Genomic DNA, 19,929 nt, shown 5'->3' on the forward strand with positions numbered 1-19,929 from the left:
CACCGACCAACTCTCCACCACCCTGGAGTCTGCAGACCCCCTATCTTTAAGGAAACCCTCCAAGTTCCTCCCCTCAGTTCTCCCATCTACCAATCCCTGTTCATCAATTTCCCTGTGCCAATGGAGGCTCTAGCTTAACCCAAGACCGCCCAGAGGTTTCTGGCTTTTGCACATGTCTGTTGAAGGTCATATTTTCAAATGATTAAATCTTTACTCCTTTGCTACAGCCCTTTCTAAATCCTGTTAACTTGAGTAGGGTAGAGATTGGAATAATTAAATTTTGATCTAGGCTGCAGCCCTTACTCAATCCTATTAGGACTGAATAGGGTGGAGATTTATTCCAAGTATCTCCATTGTATCAATTCTAAAATCAATCAAGACTCAAAGAAATTCCTGTTCTATGCTTAAGCATAGGTCAAAGTCCTTTCCATTGTTCAGCAAAGGGTTTCTGTCCTAAAGTAATCTTAAGAAGGGAAGAGAAGGAACCTCCCATGCCAATGGGGTTCCCATTCCAATAGACTATCAGTAAGAAATTTTCCAAGTATGAAATATCCCAATGGTGAAATTTCCAACATTTATATGTCTAAGGAAATTTGAGGTTTATAAGACATTTAAAATATATAATATGCAAAATTGTAGCTAAAATATAAGACATTCCTTTTCTTCTATATATAAAGTGGCATTCATTATAGACCTTATTTTGATTTCATATTTGGTAAAAATAAAATTGGAAGGGAAGGGTCTTATCTAAATGTATCTCAACTGTGTTGCTGAAAATCTGACCTTAACCAGACTAAACTAAATTTGTATTTTTTTCAGTTAAATGAAACAATGTTATGTGCAATTATTAATAACAACAAGAATAAGAACACCCTACCTTTATAATATATTAAGGTTTGTTGGGGTATTCAGGGAAAACTAATACCTCAAATGTGAGAGACTTACAAAGCCATTTTTTTCAGGAATGCTTTCCTCTTTTCATATCCACCTGCCACCCAGCTCTCATAGCTTACTCACATGGGTTGATGGGGGTATGATTGGGGATGTAGACTCTAAATGATCACCCTGGTGCAAATATCAATAATATGGAAATAGGTCTTGATCCATGACTCAAGTAATACATAGTAGAATAGTGCATTGGCTATGGGGGGAAGAACATGAACCATGTAACCACGGAAAAATATTCTTAATTAATTAAATACAATTTTTCAACTCAGAAATATTGAACTCATGCATTTACCAAAAGACATGATTTATAACCTTTTATATTTTATTACCTTGCTAACTCATCTAGTACTAAATTTGGCCTGACAAACTAACAAAAAGAAAACAGAAATTATCCACCAGTTAACACTGTACCATCCACACATGGCACCAACAGTTTTAGCAAATGGAGAGATTTTGAATTCTCAGTAGACTTTTCAGGAATGTCCACACAAATAATGACGTTGATCCACTTATTGCCAGGGCTAGTTCAGGATTTGGAAGGCTCTGAAGAAAAGTCTGAAAGAGAAGAGGTTTTAGGCTGCCTACCAATTGGAAGGTCTAAAGAGCCATTGGGTTGACTTCGTTGTTTGCCAGTGAAACCTGGATAGAATGCCAGTACCATGCCAGGACAGTGAGTCACCTCCATTTGAATTGTCTTAGGAAGATTCTGAAGTCCATCAGACAAGATAAGTTAAAAGGCAATGAGGTCCTTTCTTGTCTTGAACTGCCAAACTTTGAGACTCTTCTGCAGGGAAAGCAACTCTGATGTTGATGACCACATTGTTTGATAGACAAATACATATTTGTGTAAAATATTATTTTATGCAGAACTAGCACAAGGAAAGTGCTCACATAAAGGTCAGAAGAAGCAATATAAACATAATCTCAGGGGCTCTCTGAAGAACTTTAGTATCATTTGTGAGACTTGGGAGAAGCATGAAATAAGGCTCTGTTCTCTAGGAGCAAAGCAGAATTGCAGTAGCTCAAAAGAAACTTTAGATGCACCACTTTAGAGACTTTCCTATCCCAAATGATCATCTAGGTTATTTGTGCCTGCCCTGTGCTAGAGCCTTCTAAGCTAATATTTGTCTTATCAGCCACAGTAAGAAAGCCTATATATTGATCCTGACATAGTGAGGTCATTTGGGTCTTCTTTGAGTGTGAAGGACAACAACCAACCAACAAACCAGGGTTTGTTCAGTGTTTTCTTAACAAGAAGCCTTAGAAATTGGTATTATGAATATTACTACCTGCGTAGTATATTACAGATGAAGAAATTGACTCTCAGAAAAGTTTAGTGGCTTATTCATGCTCAAATGGTATGTGTCTGAGAAAGAATTTGAACCTAAGCCATTTAACTATGATATCAGTGATCCTGGAGGTGCATTGGAAATGAAAATATAATTGAAAAGAGGAATATACAAAGGAAATACTGACAAAAATTCCATACACTTCAGAATTTATTAAGGCTACTTATAATTCAATCTATGTCCTTAGGAGAACTGAGGATCTGATAAAATTTCTTTAAATATGTTGTTTTAGGAACAGGAATTTTTCAGACTACCCTAACCTTAAGTGTTTAGCAGATGAATAAAATAGAATAGATTATATCAAAACAAAGAAACCCTAGCCCAAATCTGGAATGATTTTACACAAACAAGGACTTCATGAAAGAGAATGAATTCTCCACAACACTAGGAAAATGTTTAGAAGTCTTGATAATCAATTGAATAAAGATGATAAGGAATACAATTAGAGTGTTTTTTGGGAAATGGGAGAATAGTTTTAGGAAGGAAGAAGCATTTGTGAAGCACTTTCTATTTTCTAGGAACTATTTTAAGTGCTTTACAAATAATATTTAATGTCATATCACAGAACATGGACTCAAAAATTCAAATAAATGATTGAATAACATGAAAAGAAGAGATTGAAATAAAAAAAGTAATGATTAAATGTAAATTAGGAGGAATTCAAAAGAATAAAATTGTATTGATAAGGAAAGGTCCTTAATTACCAATTTAGGCAGGGAAAATGTTATCAGACAAATAATCAAAGAATCATTGATCTCTCAGAAAACATTACTAAATGAGATATGAAAGCTGCATTTTAAGATGTGTCCAAATATAATTGCACAAAAGTATTGAAACCACAAGGTAAAATACACATTGATAGAATTTAGACAGCACCAGCATAGTGTAATCTCATCACTCAGAAAAGAGATCACCAAACTCCCAGGTAATTAGATGAAAGAGAAAATGTTATGTATGTCTAGAAATAGATGCGTCAGTCAATATGACACAATACCACTCAGTATCTATGAAAAATGAAAGAATTAATTTGAATTTTTTCATTTAAAGAAGGAAGAGAAATTTGTATACAATTTACAAACATTCAAACATATTTAATTCTCTCAAGAAAAGGATAGTGGTAGAGGTGGAGCCTTTTAATAGAATTGATGTAGTCATGGACAGTCAATTAATAAAATCAGAGTTAGGCAATGCCTTTGAAATTTGAATGAAGTTGACAAAAGGTCCTTGGGAAAAAAATGATTAGGGTGAAAGTAGATAATGATCCAAAGCATATTTTCTGAAATAGGAAGAAGAGGCCTTTGATTCTCCACCTCCTCTAAAGTCAAAGAACACAGAATGACACAGGATGACAAAATCTAGATTTTAATTATCAAAAAAGCATTCATGGAGGATGGAAATTAGAAACAGAATCTTTTTCAAGCTGGAGCTATTAGGTAAAAATAAGGAGGAAGTTTGAGGAAAGAGGAACTCTCACTTACTGCGTTTTTAATAATCTAGAAACAAACAGCAGTCCCAATAACTGTTGGATATTTGAATATATTATTGGATATTAAAGGATGTGAATGCAATGGGACAGTATGTTATTGGAACAAATAAATATAAATAATTCTAAGAAATATGGAAATGATATGACAGGTTGCAAGCTTTATTGGCTAGTAGAATGGTGGTCTTCCCAATTTTAATTGGAATGTTGGGAAAAGGAATCGATTTGAGAGCATATACAATTAAATTTGTTTTGGATAGCTTTTATTTGTGATATCTATTGCTCATTATGTCTGAAATGTTCAAAGTGCAGCGGATGGTGTGGAACTGGAATTAGGAGAGAAAATATGTTTGAATAGATCTGTAAATTATAGAGATCCATAGAGATGATCATTGAACTTATGGAAACTGAAAAGATCACCATATGTGTTGGTACAGAGGGAAAAGAGAATCAGCTCAAGGAATTCAGTCTAGTAAATCAATATGCATTTATTAAATAATTACTAGGCGCCAGGTATAATGCTCAAAGCTCAGGGTACAAAAAACTTCTCTCTCTAAACATACCTTCCCTTGCACACAGACACACACAAACACAAAGGTCTTCCCCTCAATGAATGTATATTCTAATGAGGGAGAGATTATTTAAATAACTAGCTACATACTTAATAGAGAATGAATGAAAGTAATATAAAAAAGAAAAAGCATGAGACAATGGGAGGTGGAAGACAGAGGAATTGCGCCTCATATAGAAGGTAGGGTTCAAATTGAGTCTTGAAGGAAGCTAGGGAAACTAGTCCTCATCATATGCCCATGCCCTGGATGAAGATCTAACAAATTAATAGACAGGTCAGAGAATGGGGGAGTAAAGAGTGTCATGAAGCAGAGGAGAGAGTAGTCAAGAATAGAAGCTGAAAATATATCAAAGGGTAAAGAGAGATCAATAAGAAGGAATATTTAGCAAAAACACATCAGATGTCACAATAAAGCAATTATTGCTTATGTTGTAGAGAACTGTTAAAACTGAATGATGAAGTCAGAAATAAAGCTATATGAAGCTTAGAAACATGTCAGAGAAGGCTATATATTATTCTTAAGGAAGGTAGATTTTTTTCAAGGTTTTTCCAAAGAAAAGAAATAGGAGAGTTAATATCTGCAATGGACAACCTGCCAAACCTGAGATAAAGTCCACCTCCCAAGATCATTTCAGACTACATGTACATGTAGTCTAAGGCTAAGTTTGAAAGGCTGTCCATTACAGGTTCCATATTATCACGTGCATCTGAGCACTTTGTGAGCATATATGTTAAAACAGAGTTTTACAAGAAAGTAATATTTAGTTCAGAGTACTGACTCCAAACTTAGCTACCCCTGAAATTGGTAAATTCGCTACTCCAAAAATTTAGTCATTTTATGAGATGAGACTTAGAAAAGATAACAAAACTTTTCTACCTGTTAGCAAGAATAATTCAGCATCAAAACGAATTTTTGACAAACATATGTTCTATGACTAACATTGAGTCATTGATGCTTATATCAGTGTAACAAATGCTAAAGAGAATCAGGAACTTGCATCCAAGGAAATATTGACAGATTTTACTTTTCCTATCCTTGCATCAATTTAGAAGTAGGATTGTTTAAATCTCTCCTTGAATAAGCCTCAAGGGAATATAAGCAAAGTCCTTCTTTTAGTGATATTGAGGTTTTACTTAGCATCTATCCATTTAGTGAGAATTAATTTGTTAGAGAATGAGATGAAAGCCTGAAGACATCTCCAATCCATAGAAAGAACCCCATAAACATAGTAAAGATGACATTGCTATTTGTTATCTTATCAAATAAAAAATCAAATGAACAACACATTTACAAAATTAAATAATAAGACAATAAATACTTATTGCAAAACAAAGAAAATAGGATTGATCCTATTCATTAATTTTGTTTTATTTGTTCTTTTAAATAAAATTAGGAAGAGTCATTCATCACTGATGAGTGAAAAGATCCCCTCAGTAACAACAGTAAAGACTACCTATTCATGTAACCTCCCTTTAACCTACCTGCTTCCAGTTGAAAGAGAAAGGAAGTCCTTACTTTCCAGACACTTTATGGATTATTAACAGCTCTGTCATCAGTAAATCTTCCTATGAAAGGGTGGAAATTGCCTCTATGGTTCTCTAATCTTGAGTGACAATTTTGCCTTTAAAGATGAGGGAAAATCCTCCCTGGTGTTCTTTCTATGTCTTATACTTCCTAAAACTTTTCTTTTCTTTTTTTTTTTTTACAGTCTCCAGTGAACAATTTACAGTGAATATTTTTTTAGAAGCTATTTCTCTTCCTCCGTGATTTAAATGGCATTGTGTTAAGACCAAAAGCTTAAGTCAACAAAAGTTCCAATAGTCAAAGTGATTTTCATTCACATATCTTTGTCTGATTCTCCCTCAGTATGAGTCCAAACCAAAACTGGTATCAACAAAGAAAAAAAATGTCAATAAATACTTTATTGGAGGTGTGAGAATTTCAGAGGGAAAGAATTTTCAGAGAGGATGAGCTAAACCTAGATGATATGCGAGAGCTTCATTTGTGTTTGGGACAGTTCTTTTTAGCATATCTAATCTGACTTGTAAATAGCCACATTTAATTTTCCATGGGCAATTATTGAAGGTGGGAGAACTTAGTTTTAATGGTGCCTCCTCTTTCAAAACTAACCTGTTTTCTTTATATAATGATATGTCTTGTTTTCTTAGCTTCATTTTATTTCATCTAATTTTCTGTTATACATTTAAAGATAATAATCCATTTGGGGGTCTGTATTAAGAATTTAGGTCTTATTACATTAACTTTATGGATAAGGAGTAGAGGAGCTGTCTTGAACACATATTGGATTTTGGAACAGATCTGATGCAAAGGGTCTTTGGAATGTTAAGAGGGAGCTTGATCTGAGCTATGATATCTTTGGTATATAGATACCCTCTAAGGAATCAGCAGTTCAGATTAACACCTAATCTATCATGTGTAATCTTTGAGGGTTCCATAGGACATTGAAAGGTTAAGCAACTTTCACAAAGCCACTTATCAATACATCAGAAATAGAACTGGAAACCAGGTATTTCAGGCTCTGGTGGCTAGCTCAAGGCACACAGTGCCATTGTACTTCTGGTAGTGATGAGTAGTTATCATTTAGATACCACTTTCATATTTGCAAAAAAATTATCACAATTTAAATTTAACCATGTTTCATTTGATTCTGAAAAATCAAATCTGGGGAGTAGTTGCTATTATTTATCATTGGAATTACTTAGTTAAGGGCACTTAGTCTAAGAGAGGCATTGTGTTTTGATCTTGGAATTTCCTGTAGTATCAGGATTCAAACTCAGATTTTTTCTAAATTCAAATTTACTTTTTTTAACCTGGGACACCAGCTCATGTTGAGACAAGAAGTAAAACTTTAATTACAATATGGAATAGAAACTTTAAAGAAAAGAAATTCATTTTTTGACATTTAATATCCTCAATGCACACTGGGAGATAAAAAAGTTGATCTTGCTGTGTTTTAATTTCTCTTCAGATTATCATCTAGATTTCCAAAGGTTATAACATTCAAGTCATTAAATATCTGTACAAGTAAGAAGTAAATGAGTAAATTAACACACAGAGGGCTATTTTTGGACAAAGATTATTCAGCTTGTTCTCATGAGTTTTTCTCTCTTTACTGTGAAATCTAGCCATTGTTTACTAATATAAGAATCATTTCTTTAGTGATTCGGTAAATTAGAAAGTCTACAACCATTAAACATTTGTAATAAAATGATATGTTTTGATTAAAAGTTATCAAATATGATATCTAGGTAATTATGTAATAGGGGAAGTTAATAGCAGCTCATTCATGAAATTCTGTTTTCCTTTTATCCATTTTTAATAATATAACTATTAGCACTATTATGAAAGTACTCTTAGCAAGAGGGAAATTAGTCTTAGTATTATGGAATGGTCATTTTTCTAACCTGTCAAACAAGTCATGGTCTTGGCCATCTTACTTTTAAGACTCTGATTTGAGAGAACTTTTTGATAGACTAAGTTTTCTAACAGCTATATTTCCTGTAGTTTTGTAACATCAAATGAGCTCCAGATGACTGACAGAGAACAGCAGAATACATTATCTAAGATCCATCAAGGCTTTTATAGCTTTTGTCTGTCCAACATTTTTCTGTTATAACAGGCAAATAATTCAACGGTAGAGATATAAAACTTCAATTTTCATTGAAATCTGATGAATAACTTCTTATGGTGGCAGCAAAGCTCTCTGGTGAATTTTGGATTCTCCTGAAAGATTGTAAATGACTGGACAAGTCTATCCTGCTTGTATAAAGTGGTTCTGAATCCATTCCACATTTAGATGGTTCCATTTTTTCCCTCTCCCTCACATCAGTCTAAAATTATTTCTTTCTTTATCATATCCATTATTATAATACCTATGTTCTGGGGAATTGAGTATGTCACCAAAAATTAAATGACTTGCCTGGGAAGTATCAGAGGTAAGATTTGAACCCAGATCCTTCTGACTCTAAATCTATCAATCTACCACAAACCCTGTCTTATGATGATGAAAAGACAATTGTTTGAATCACTTTCCATGACTCCTCTAGAACAGAATACTTTCAGTGCAAACATATACTTATTTATATTATGAGAAATTTCATGTGTTGATTTATAATCAATCTTAACCAAAGATGAATTGAAGAATAGCTTAAATACCTAACCTTTTTTTTTTTTTATAGAGTTGTCCCACTTAATCAATTCTGGTTTATCAGACTCACTACTAATCTATACTCAATTCATCTTTTTAGTTCCTTTCTGTATAAATTTATACATTAATCCCTCCTCATCTTTATCATATAATCTCTATAATCCAAAATAAAGTGAGTGACTGGATGAGTCAAGAACTCAGGATTATTTGCAATTTATGGAATCTGGTTCTTACACTTGTTTCACTCACCTATTTCTTTGTTGCTACAGACCATTAAAATGATTATATCTCCGTAATCAGAATTTCTGTATTGGTACATGTTGCCATTCTTTTAACTAGAAAAGGAGTATTTATGTAGTGTTTTTGTCAGGGGAACCTGAAGGACTTTTAAGATCTCAATTAAGCTTCACAAATCTCCATAAATTCGGGAAAATATTAATCAGCTGGGGCACCTTATTAAAAGTGGGAGAGGCTGCCATTTTATTAGTGATAGAGCTTTGGAGAATGATAATTAAGGCCAATTAGCAGCTTTCTGAATGGCATGATATTAAAATAACTAATAAAGCTTGCTTCGTCCTTGAAAAAATAATGGCTTTTTGTGTGATAAATTTGTATTTGTTTGTTGAAGAACTTGCTACTGAAAGCATTTAGCAAGAATGTGAAACCTGACAATGCTCCGTGTAGTTTCAGTGATGGAAATTCTGTCTTCCTACATGTATTTCTGTGAGAAGTATTTTAGAAATAACCTTGATAAAGGAAAGTGCATCCTCAGGATACTGATGGAATTGGAATCCATGTTATTGGAGGACATTAAAGTAATTAATTAGACATTTTTAGACAATAATGAAAGAATTCAAAAATTTAAATTGAAAAGTTACCTCAGCTCTTCTTGGAAGTGCATCCCTCATTTCCTATATCTCACCTTCCAAGTTCATTGTCCTCTCTCTTCACCTTTTTCTTTTGGGTTTGGCAAACTGTAGAAAGTCCATGGAGGTGATTTCTCTTCCCCCATTTGGCACATATTTAATAGTGTCTTTCAACTAATTAACAGTGTAGCATAAAGGAAGCAAAGTTTTTAGCTATAAAGTCAGGTCAAGCCAGTCAATTAGATGAGTCAAGAGTGTCATGAACTTCAGAAAATTTGAACAACTGAAGCCTTTCCCACTTTTAATAACATGCCTCAATATTAATTTTGGACTTATTTTCTTTCTTTTCAAAGGTCCTCTTCTATGTAATCTGGGCATAATCGTGTAGCAATGTCTCCTAACTCTAACTCTTTTTGTATGCATACATATGCATGTACAAAATTTTGGAGAATAAACCAATGCTCTATTGATAATTATCACTTTAATTTATTATCATTATTCATTCAATGTCTTTAAAGTTTTTAAATCATATATAAACATATAAAACCTGCAGAATGAAAAAAAAACAATGTCATCACATAACTCTGTTTGCCTCAGTTTCCTCATCTGTAAAATGAGCTGGGAAAGGAACCACACTACTATTTTTCCCAGGAAAATCCCAAATGGAGATTGGACAGGATTAGTCAAATTAAGTGACTGAACAAGAACAAGTTGTGATATATCAGGGAATCACAATATTATTTTGAAGATTAAAGTATTCAGATAAGGTTGTTTTCCTCTTTATTAATCTGGGAGAAGGTAACAGATGGAGTAATTGCAATTGGCTTTAGGAAGAGGAGAGTAGTTTTGTTACTGGAAAGAAAACAAGAAAAAAAACCAATTCCACCAAAATTTCATTCAGTCCTTGTTCTGGAGTGATAGATTTACATGAGCCTTGATTGGTATGAAGGTGTTGACATAAAATAAAAGTATTTTCCACATTGTAATAATGAACTCAGGAAGCTATTTTTTCTTCCCCTGTAAGTTTATTTAGCACAGATCCTAAAATATATTGGGCATTTCATCAATTATTCATTGACAACTTGTTAGGCTAGTTTTCTGTTCTCCAAAACTAAACTATTGGGTGTCATCTGCTTGCATTTTATTGTTCTTCAAATGGGATATAGCCATTTCTTGCCACATATAACTGGTCTACGAGTTCTGCTAGTCCATATGTCTAAATCCAGACTTTGTTTAATCTCAATCACACTTAAGGAAAGGAAAACTCAGGATCTGGTTAAATATATCTTGGATTCCTGCCTGAGCTCCTACTCTATGACTTCAGTCAAAGGACTAATGGTGAAACCAATGTTTTCAACTCCTTTCTACTCAGATTAAGTCAGTAATAGTCTAGCCAAATAAAATTCTCTGGTGGAGGACCCAAGACTGCTTGAGTGAAACTGGAGAAAATTGTTCTTAATTCTTGTTAAAAAGAAAAAAGAAAAGAAATGCTGACTTTTTTATTTTTCTCATACTTTTCCTTCTCTACACTATTACTTGCTAAGTTTAGGGAACTAAATATTAATTTTGCCAAGCATTCTTCTTATGTGAACTCGTAAGGTCTTATCATGCTTTGTTATACATAGACATTTGCTGAAACATTACCATTTATTAGAAATATTTTACAGTTGAACAATGTTTTCCACAATGAGGAGATGGAAAGAGACTAAAAACTACCTCAGTCAGCCAATAGCCATTGTCTGCCAAGAAGTGTAGCAGCTAAGGTCAACATTAGTTTAGAAATTGAATTAATTCCTGAAATATTAGGGATGAGAAAAAGGTAAAAAAAAAGGAAGTTAAGTCTTTCAAAATAGAAGAATATTGAAAAAAGCCATGAAATGCAACTAGTCAAATGATCATCATGGTTGTTTATAGATACAGCTAGAAGAAAACTGAATGCATAGTAGAAAGGATTAATTTAGTCATAAAGATCAACTTTCATCATTCATGATTTAAAAAACAGATCATGTTGATTCTTACACCTCGATATTCAGTTAAAAATATTGGGTCAGGGGACTTCCGGTTAAGATGGCGGCTTAGAGAAAGCTGAAGTTCAGATCTCCGGAAAACCCTTCCCGACCGATCTCAAACTAGAAGCTCCTAAGGCGCCGAAATTCAAAACGATCAACAGCACAGACCCTGGGAACCCTCCTCCTGGACCTGGACCCGGTTCAAAAGGTATGGCTCCCCTTAAAAGCCAGAACCCGAGATCCCTCGGACCTCAGGGGTAGGAGCGCAGAGTCCAAGGCTCCCGGAAGTGGCAGCCACGCCGGGCTCAGAGAGCAGGGTCTGAGGAACAACAACCCTCAGGGTCTTCTACCCAAGTCCCAGTCCAGGTGAAAGTTACTGCCTGGGGCTTCCGCTGCAAAGAGCCAGTTGGTCAAAGAGCCGGTCGGTCCAGGTGAAAGTTACTGTCTGGGGCCTCCGCTGCAAAGAGCCACTTGGTCCGGGTGAAAGTTACTGCCTGGGGCCTCCGCTGCAGAGAGCTGGTCAAAACAACAGCAACCCTCAGGGCGGGCAAGACAGCCTCACGGGCTGGATCCTGCTATCCAAGTCTCAGTGAAAGTCTGTGCTCTCGGAGCTTGGGGAAGCGGCAGCCCATCCCCCCGCAGGCCGACGAAACAGCCTCACGGCCAGGGATTCTGAAGGCAACTTCCGGAAATCGAGCCGGGGGGAGAGTGTGGCCTCGTGGTCCGACCCTTCCATTCCAGTTCCAGTGAGGCATATTCAGTTTAACCCAGGGAACACTCATAGAACCAACATCTGCCCAGGACTAAAGCCACTGATCACCAGACAAAGACAAGAAAAGCCAATCCTCCACGTTCAGAGATGACAAATTCCACAGAAGCACAGAAGCCCCAAAATACCAAGAAAAATAAGAAGAAAGGGGCGACTCTGGACACATTCTATGGAGCCAAAATACAAAATACAGAGCAGATAGAAGAAGATATACAAGAAAATTCTCCAAAATCTTCCAAAGGAAATAGAAACTCTCCACAAACCCATGAAGAATTTGAATCAGAAAGGACCAAAAAGATGGAAGCCCTCTGGGAGGAAAAGTGGGAAATGATGCAAAAGAAATTCACGCATCTACAAAACCAGTTTGACCAAACTGTAAAAGAAAACCAGGCTTTAAAGCAAGAACTAATAAAGCAAAGCCAAAACACCAAGAAATTAGAAGAGAACATAAAATATCTCACCGACAAGGTGATAGATCTGGAAAACAGGGGGAGAAGAGAAAATTTAAGAATAATTGGACTCCCAGAAAAGCCAGAAATAAACACCAAACTGGACATGGTGATACAAGATATAATCAAAGAAAATTGCCCAGAGATTCTAGAACAAGGGGGCAATACAGCCACTGACAGAGCTCACAGAACACCTTCTACACTAAACCCCCAAAAGACAACTCCCAGGAATGTAATTGCCAAATTCCAAAGCTATCAAACAAAAGAAAAAATCCTACAGGAAGCCAGAAAAAGACAATTTAGATATAAAGGAATGCCAATCAGGATCACACAAGACCTTGCAAGTTCTACGCTGAATGATCGTAAGGCATGGAACATGATCTTCAGAAAGGCAAGAGAGCTGGGTCTCCAACCAAGAATCAGCTACCCAGCAAAACTGACTATATACTTCCAAGGGAGAGTATGGGCATTCAACAAAATAGAAGACTTCCAACTTTTTGCAAAGAAAAGACCAGAGCTCTGTGGAAAGTTTGATACCGAAAATCAAAGAGCAAGGAATACCTGAAAAGGTAAATATTAAGGAAAGGGGAAAAATGTTATCTTCTTTTACTCAAACTCTCTTCTATAAGGACTACATTTATATCAACCTATGTATACTAATATGTGGGGAAAATGTAATGTATAAATAGGGGGTAAAGAAAGACCAAATAGAATAATGGTTCTCACACAAAGATTCACAGGGGAAGGGGAGGGGAAGAAAACTCCTATAAGAAGGAGAGGAAGAGAGGGGGGGGGTTACTTAAACCTCAATCTCAGGGAAATCAACTCTGAGAGGGAAAAACATCCAGATCCATTGGGATCTTGAATTCTATCTTACCCAACAAGGGTAAGGAGAAGGGAAAACCAAGGGGGGGAGGGGGAGAGGGAGAACAAAAAGGGAGGGAAAGAGAGGGGGGAGGGGGAGGGAACAAAAAGGGAGGGACTAAAAAGGGAAACATCAAGGGAGGGGACAAGGGGGACTGATTCAAAGTAAATCACTGGACTAAAAGGTAGAGCCGAAGAAGAAAAGGTTAGAATTAGGGAAGGCAATCAAAATGCCAGGGAGTCCACAAATGACAATCATAACTTTGAACGTGAATGGGATGAACTCACCCATAAAACGTAGACGAATAGCTGAATGGATTAGAATCCAAAACCCTACCATATGTTGTCTTCAAGAAACACACATGAGGCGGGTTGACACCCACAAGGTCAGAATTAAAGGATGGAGTAAGACCTTCTGGGCCTCAACTGATAGAAAGAAGGCAGGAGTGGTAATCATGATATCTGATAAAGCCAATGCAAAAATAGACCTGATCAAAAGGGATAGGGAAGGTAATTATATTTTGTTAAAAGGGACTCTAGACAATGAGGAAATATCATTAATCAACATGTATGCACCAAATAATATAGCACCCAAATTTCTAATGGAGAAACTAGGAGAATTGAAGGAAGAAATAGACAATAAAACCATACTAGTGGGAGACTTAAACCAACCATTATCAAATTTAGATAAATCAAATCAAAAAATAAATAAGAAAGAGGTAAAAGAAGTGAATGAAATCTTAGAAAAATTAGAATTAATAGACATATGGAGAAAAATAAATAGGGATAAAAAGGAATACACCTTCTTCTCAGCACCACATGGCACATTCACAAAAATTGACCATACATTAGGTCACAGAAACATAGCACACAAATGCAAAAAAGCAGAAATAATGAATGCAGCCTTCTCAGATCACAAGGCAATAAAAATAATGATTAGTAATGGTACATGGAAAACCAAATCTAAAACCAATTGGAAATTAAACAATATGATACTCCAAAACCGTTTAGCTAAAGAAGAAATCATAGAAACAATTAATAATTTCATCAAGGAAAATGACAATGGCGAAACATCCTTTCAAACCTTTTGGGATGCAGCCAAAGCGGTAATCAGAGGCAAATTCATATCCCTGAAAGCTCATATTAACAAACAAGGGAGAGCAGAGATCAATCAATTGGAAATGCAATTGAAAAAACTCGAAAGCGATCAAATTAAAAACCCCCAGCAGAAAACCAAATTAGAAATCCTAAAAATTAAGGGAGAAATTAATAAAATCGAAAGTGATAGAACTATTGATTTAATAAATAAGACAAGAAGCTGGTACTTTGAAAAAACAAACAAAATAGACAAAGTACTGGTCAATCTAATTAAAAAAAGGAAGGAAGAAAAGCAAATTCACAGCATTAAAGATGAAAAGGGGGACAGCACCTCCAATGAGGAGGAAATTAAGGCAATCATTAGAAATTACTTTGCCCAATTATATGGCAATAAATACACCAATTTAGGAGAAATGGATGAATATATACAAAAATACAAACTGCCTAGACTAACAGAAGAGGAAATAGAATTCTTAAATAATCCCATATCAGAAATTGAAATCCATCAAGCCATCAAAGAACTTCCTAAGAAAAAATCCCCAGGGCCTGATGGATTCACCTGTGAATTCTATCAAACATTCAGAGAACAGTTAACCCCAATACTATACAAACTATTTGTCATAATAAGCAAAGAGGGAGTTCTACCAAACTCCTTTTACGACACAAACATGGTACTGATTCCAAAACCAGGCAGGTCAAAAACAGAGAAAGAAAACTATAGACCAATCTCCCTAATGAATATAGATGCAAAAATCTTAAATAGGATACTAGCAAAAAGACTCCAGCAAGTGATCAGAAGGATCATTCACCATGATCAAGTAGGATTCATACCAGGGATGCAGGGCTGGTTCAACATTAGGAAAACCATCCACATAATTGACCACATCAACAAGCAAACTAGCAAGAACCACATGATTATCTCAATAGATGCAGAAAAAGCCTTTGATAAAATACAACACCCATTCCTATTAAAAACACTAGAAAGCATAGGAATAGAAGGGTCATTCCTAAAAATAATAAACAGTATATATCTAAAACCAACAGCTAATATCATCTGCAATGGGGATAAACTAGATGCATTCCCAATAAGATCAGGAGTGAAACAAGGATGCCCATTATCACCTCTACTATTTGACATTGTACTAGAAACACTAGCAGTAGCAATTAGAGAAGATAAAGAAATTGAAGGCATCAGAATAGGCAAGGAGGAGACCAAGTTATCACTCTTTGCGGATGACATGATGGTCTCCTTAAAGAATCCTAGAGATTCAACCAAAAAGCTAATTGAAATAATCAACAACTTTAGCAAAGTTGCAGGATACAAAATAAACCCACATAAATCATCAGCTTTTCTATATATCTCCAACACAGCTCAGCAGCAAGAACTAGAAAGAGAAATCCCATTCAAAATCACCTTAGACAAAATAAAATACCTAGGAATCTACCTCCCAAGACAAACACAGGAACTATATGAACACAACTACAAAACACTCGCCACACAACTAAAACTAGACTTGAACAATTGGAAAAACATTAACTGCTCATGGATAGGACGAGCCAATATAATAAAAATGACCATCCTACCCAAACTTATTTATCTATTTAGTGCCATACCCATTGAACTACCAAAATACTTCTTCACTGATTTAGAAAAAACCATAACAAAGTTCATTTGGAAGAACAAAAGATCAAGGATATCCAGGGAAATAATGAAAAAAAACACATATGATGGGGGCCTTGCAGTCCCAGACCTCAAACTATATTACAAAGCAGCAGTCATCAAAACAATTTGGTACTGGCTAAGAAACAGAAAGGAAGATCAGTGGAATAGACTGGGGGAAAACGACCTCAGCAAGACAGTATACGATAAACCCAAAGATCCCAGCTTTTGGGACAAAAATCCACTATTCGATAAAAACTGCTGGGAAAATTGGAAGACAGTGTGGGAGAGACTAGGAATAGATCAACACCTCACACCCTACACCAAGATGAATTCAAAATGGGTGAGTGACTTAAACATAAAGAAGGAAACCATAAGTAAATTGGGTAAACACAGAATAGTATACATGTCAGACCTTTGGGAGGGGAAAGGCTTTAAAACCAAGCAAGATATAGAAAGAATCACAAAATGTAAAATAAATAATTTTGACTACATCAAACTAAAAAGCTTTTGTACAAACAAAACCAATATAACTAAAATCAGAAGGGAAACAACAAATTGGGAAAAAATCTTCATAGAAACCTCTGACAAAGGTTTAATTACTCATATTTATAATGAGCTAAATCAATTGTACAAAAAATCAAGCCATTCTCCAATTGATAAATGGGCAAGGGAAATGGATAGGCAGTTCTCAGATAAAGAAATCAAAACTATTAACAAGCACATGAAGAAGTGTTCCACATCTCTTATAATCAGAGAGATGCAAATCAAAACAACTCTGAGGTATCACCTCACACCTAGCAGATTGGCTAACATAACAGCAGAGGAAAGTAATGAATGCTGGAGGGGATGTGGCAAAGTAGGGACATTAATTCATTGCTGGTGGAGTTGTGAACTGATCCAACCATTCTGGAGGGCAATTTGGAACTATGCCCAAAGGGCGACAAAAGAATATCTACCCTTTGACCCAGCCATAGCACTGCTGGGTCTGTATCCCAAAGAGATAATGGACACAAAGACTTGTACAAAAATATTCATAGCTGCGCTCTTTGTGGTGGCCCAAAACTGGAAAACAAGGGGATGCCCATCAATTGGGGAATGGCTGAACAAACTGTGGTATATGTTGGTGATGGAGTACTATTGTGCTCAAAGGAATAATAAAGTGGAGAAGTTCCATGGAGACTGGAACAACCTCCAGGAAGTGATGCAGAGCGAGAGGAGCAGAACCAGGAGAACATTGTACACAGAGACTAATACACTGTGGTATAATCGAACGTAATGGACTTCTCCATTAGGGGCGGTGTAATGTCCCTGAACAACTTTCAGGGATCCAGGAGAAAAAAAAAAACACCATTCATAAGCAAAGGATAAACTATGGGAGTGGAAACACCGAGAAAAAGTAACTGCCTGAATACAGAGGTTGAGGGGACATGACAGAGGATAGACTTTAAATGAACACTCTAATGCAAATACTATCAACAAAGCAATTGGTTCAAATCAAGAAAACATCTAATGCCCAGTGGACTTACGCGTCGGCTATGGGGGGTGGGGGGGAGGAAAAGAAAATGATCTATGTCTTTAACGAATAATGCTTGGAAATGATCAAATAAAATATATTTTAAAAAAAATTGGGTCAGGAAAAACAGCTAGATATGAACAGACAGATTAATTGTTTATTTATTATTATTTATATATATATATATTATATATATATATAATTAATTATAAATTAATTAAAGACATCTAGGAAACTTTTTTTCAAGATATCTCAAATATGGTAAAATAACATAAGAATGGAAAATATGATGGTTAATATCTTTGTGGATGTGTGTATATTGGCAAGAGAGGGAGTAGATTCATTTTCTCAACCACTGATTTCAGTTCTGTGTTGAACTTCCCATGTGTGAATATTCTCTACACTCTGGGGAATGTCCATTTTTCATAATTTTTTCTTATTATTTTAGGAGGTTCCTTGATGAAATAAGACATTAAATGACTTGTCCTAGCATATGATAACCTAATTTATGTTTTATGTAGGACTTGAATTCACATCTTCCTGACACTGAGGCTTGCTCTGACACCACTATACCATTCTCATTTTTTAACCAGTGCTATTTCCTCCCCAAAAAAATCAGTGACAATTATCTCATATACCTTTTATCTCACCTCCATCAGTTATAGAAAAAAGTATCTTTAAAAGTCTATAAGAAAGTGATGGGGCACTTATGCAAGATAAATAAGGAATAAGAAAAAGACAGCCTGACTTTTGGCATCCAAATTTTATTTCATTGAGGAAACTACCAAATTCTGTCCTTCCTCAGAATTCCTCATGATCATATTCTTGCCTTTTCATTCACTTCAATCATGAACCCAAAGGATGATCTCTGTCATTATGAGTATTTCCTTTATGGAAGATTGATGGTTAGACACAACAAGAATCATATCAGATGATCACATAAGTACTCCAGTGTTTATACAATCCCATGCAGTTTAATTCAATTCATCTCCATAAGATCCCAAAGAATAAATTTATTGTCAGTGGTCTTCTTATGTTATCATATAATTAGCAAAGTATCCAAGTGACATACTGATATATTCATGGCAGGGATATTGGAAAACCTGCTGCCCCAAGGGGAAAACCAAAAATGAGTTGTGTTGACTGCTGTTTGCATTTCCCAATTTTGATGACCTTGTAAAATGTATTTCCATGTATTTCCGTAGCCTTCCAAACATTCCCCTATCACTGTCATTCACAGGGATTTAATTCACAATATCCTGCATTATAAATTTGTTTGCCTGTTTAGCATATTGTAGGTACTCAAATTTGTTTCTTTCCTCCATGAGCAAGCTCCCTCGTTATACAAAATATCATTAAAGGGCAGTCATGCATCTTATTCAAATGCTTCAATTTGCTGTAGAAGGGAAATGGGGACAGCCTTTGCATTAGATCTTGTGGGAAGCTAACCAACAAATAGATTGAACTTGCTTGGTTTACAAGGTATGCTCTATTTCAATCCCCTCTTTTAAAGTTGACTAGGGTGTTGCAATATTATGCATTCAATAAACAAACTCCACATTGTCTACCATTTATTTACAAATAGGTAAATTATATATGTATACTAATATAAACATCCTTCACTTTTGAGTTCCTTTTTAATTTTTTTTTTACTGGGATATTTTCTTCTAATTTTGTGTCTGTTATTTTTTTAATGTAACATGGTAAATATTATTCTCATTCTCCTTTCTTCTCCTTTCATCACATCTTATATTTCTGTTACATTTTTCATATTTCCAAAATTTGACATTTCTAATAAAGTAATACAATTCATTACATTCAAATACTGCAATTTATTTATCCATTTCTCCAATTCTTTGCAATTTGTGTTATTTCCAGTTATTTTATCATGACAAAGATTTCAGCTTTAAATCCTCCCAATATTGCCTAAGGTGTAATCTTAGTAATGGAATCTCTATGCCAATAAGCATGAATAGCTCTACAATTCTTGATTTATATTTCCAACTTATTTTCTAAAAAAGAAATTTTTAAAGCTGCTCTAGCAACTTAATATTAGGTTTGTCTTTCCATTTTCCCATCAACACTTAATTTAATCACGTTAGATCACCTGGTTATGTAAACATATTTTACCAGGTCCATATTTTGCTAGACTGATCTTGAGGCAGCAGACACAATATG

Source organism: Monodelphis domestica, chromosome 8, assembly GCF_027887165.1.
Source record: "Monodelphis domestica isolate mMonDom1 chromosome 8, mMonDom1.pri, whole genome shotgun sequence".
In the NCBI taxonomy this organism is placed as follows: Eukaryota; Metazoa; Chordata; class Mammalia; order Didelphimorphia; family Didelphidae; genus Monodelphis; species Monodelphis domestica.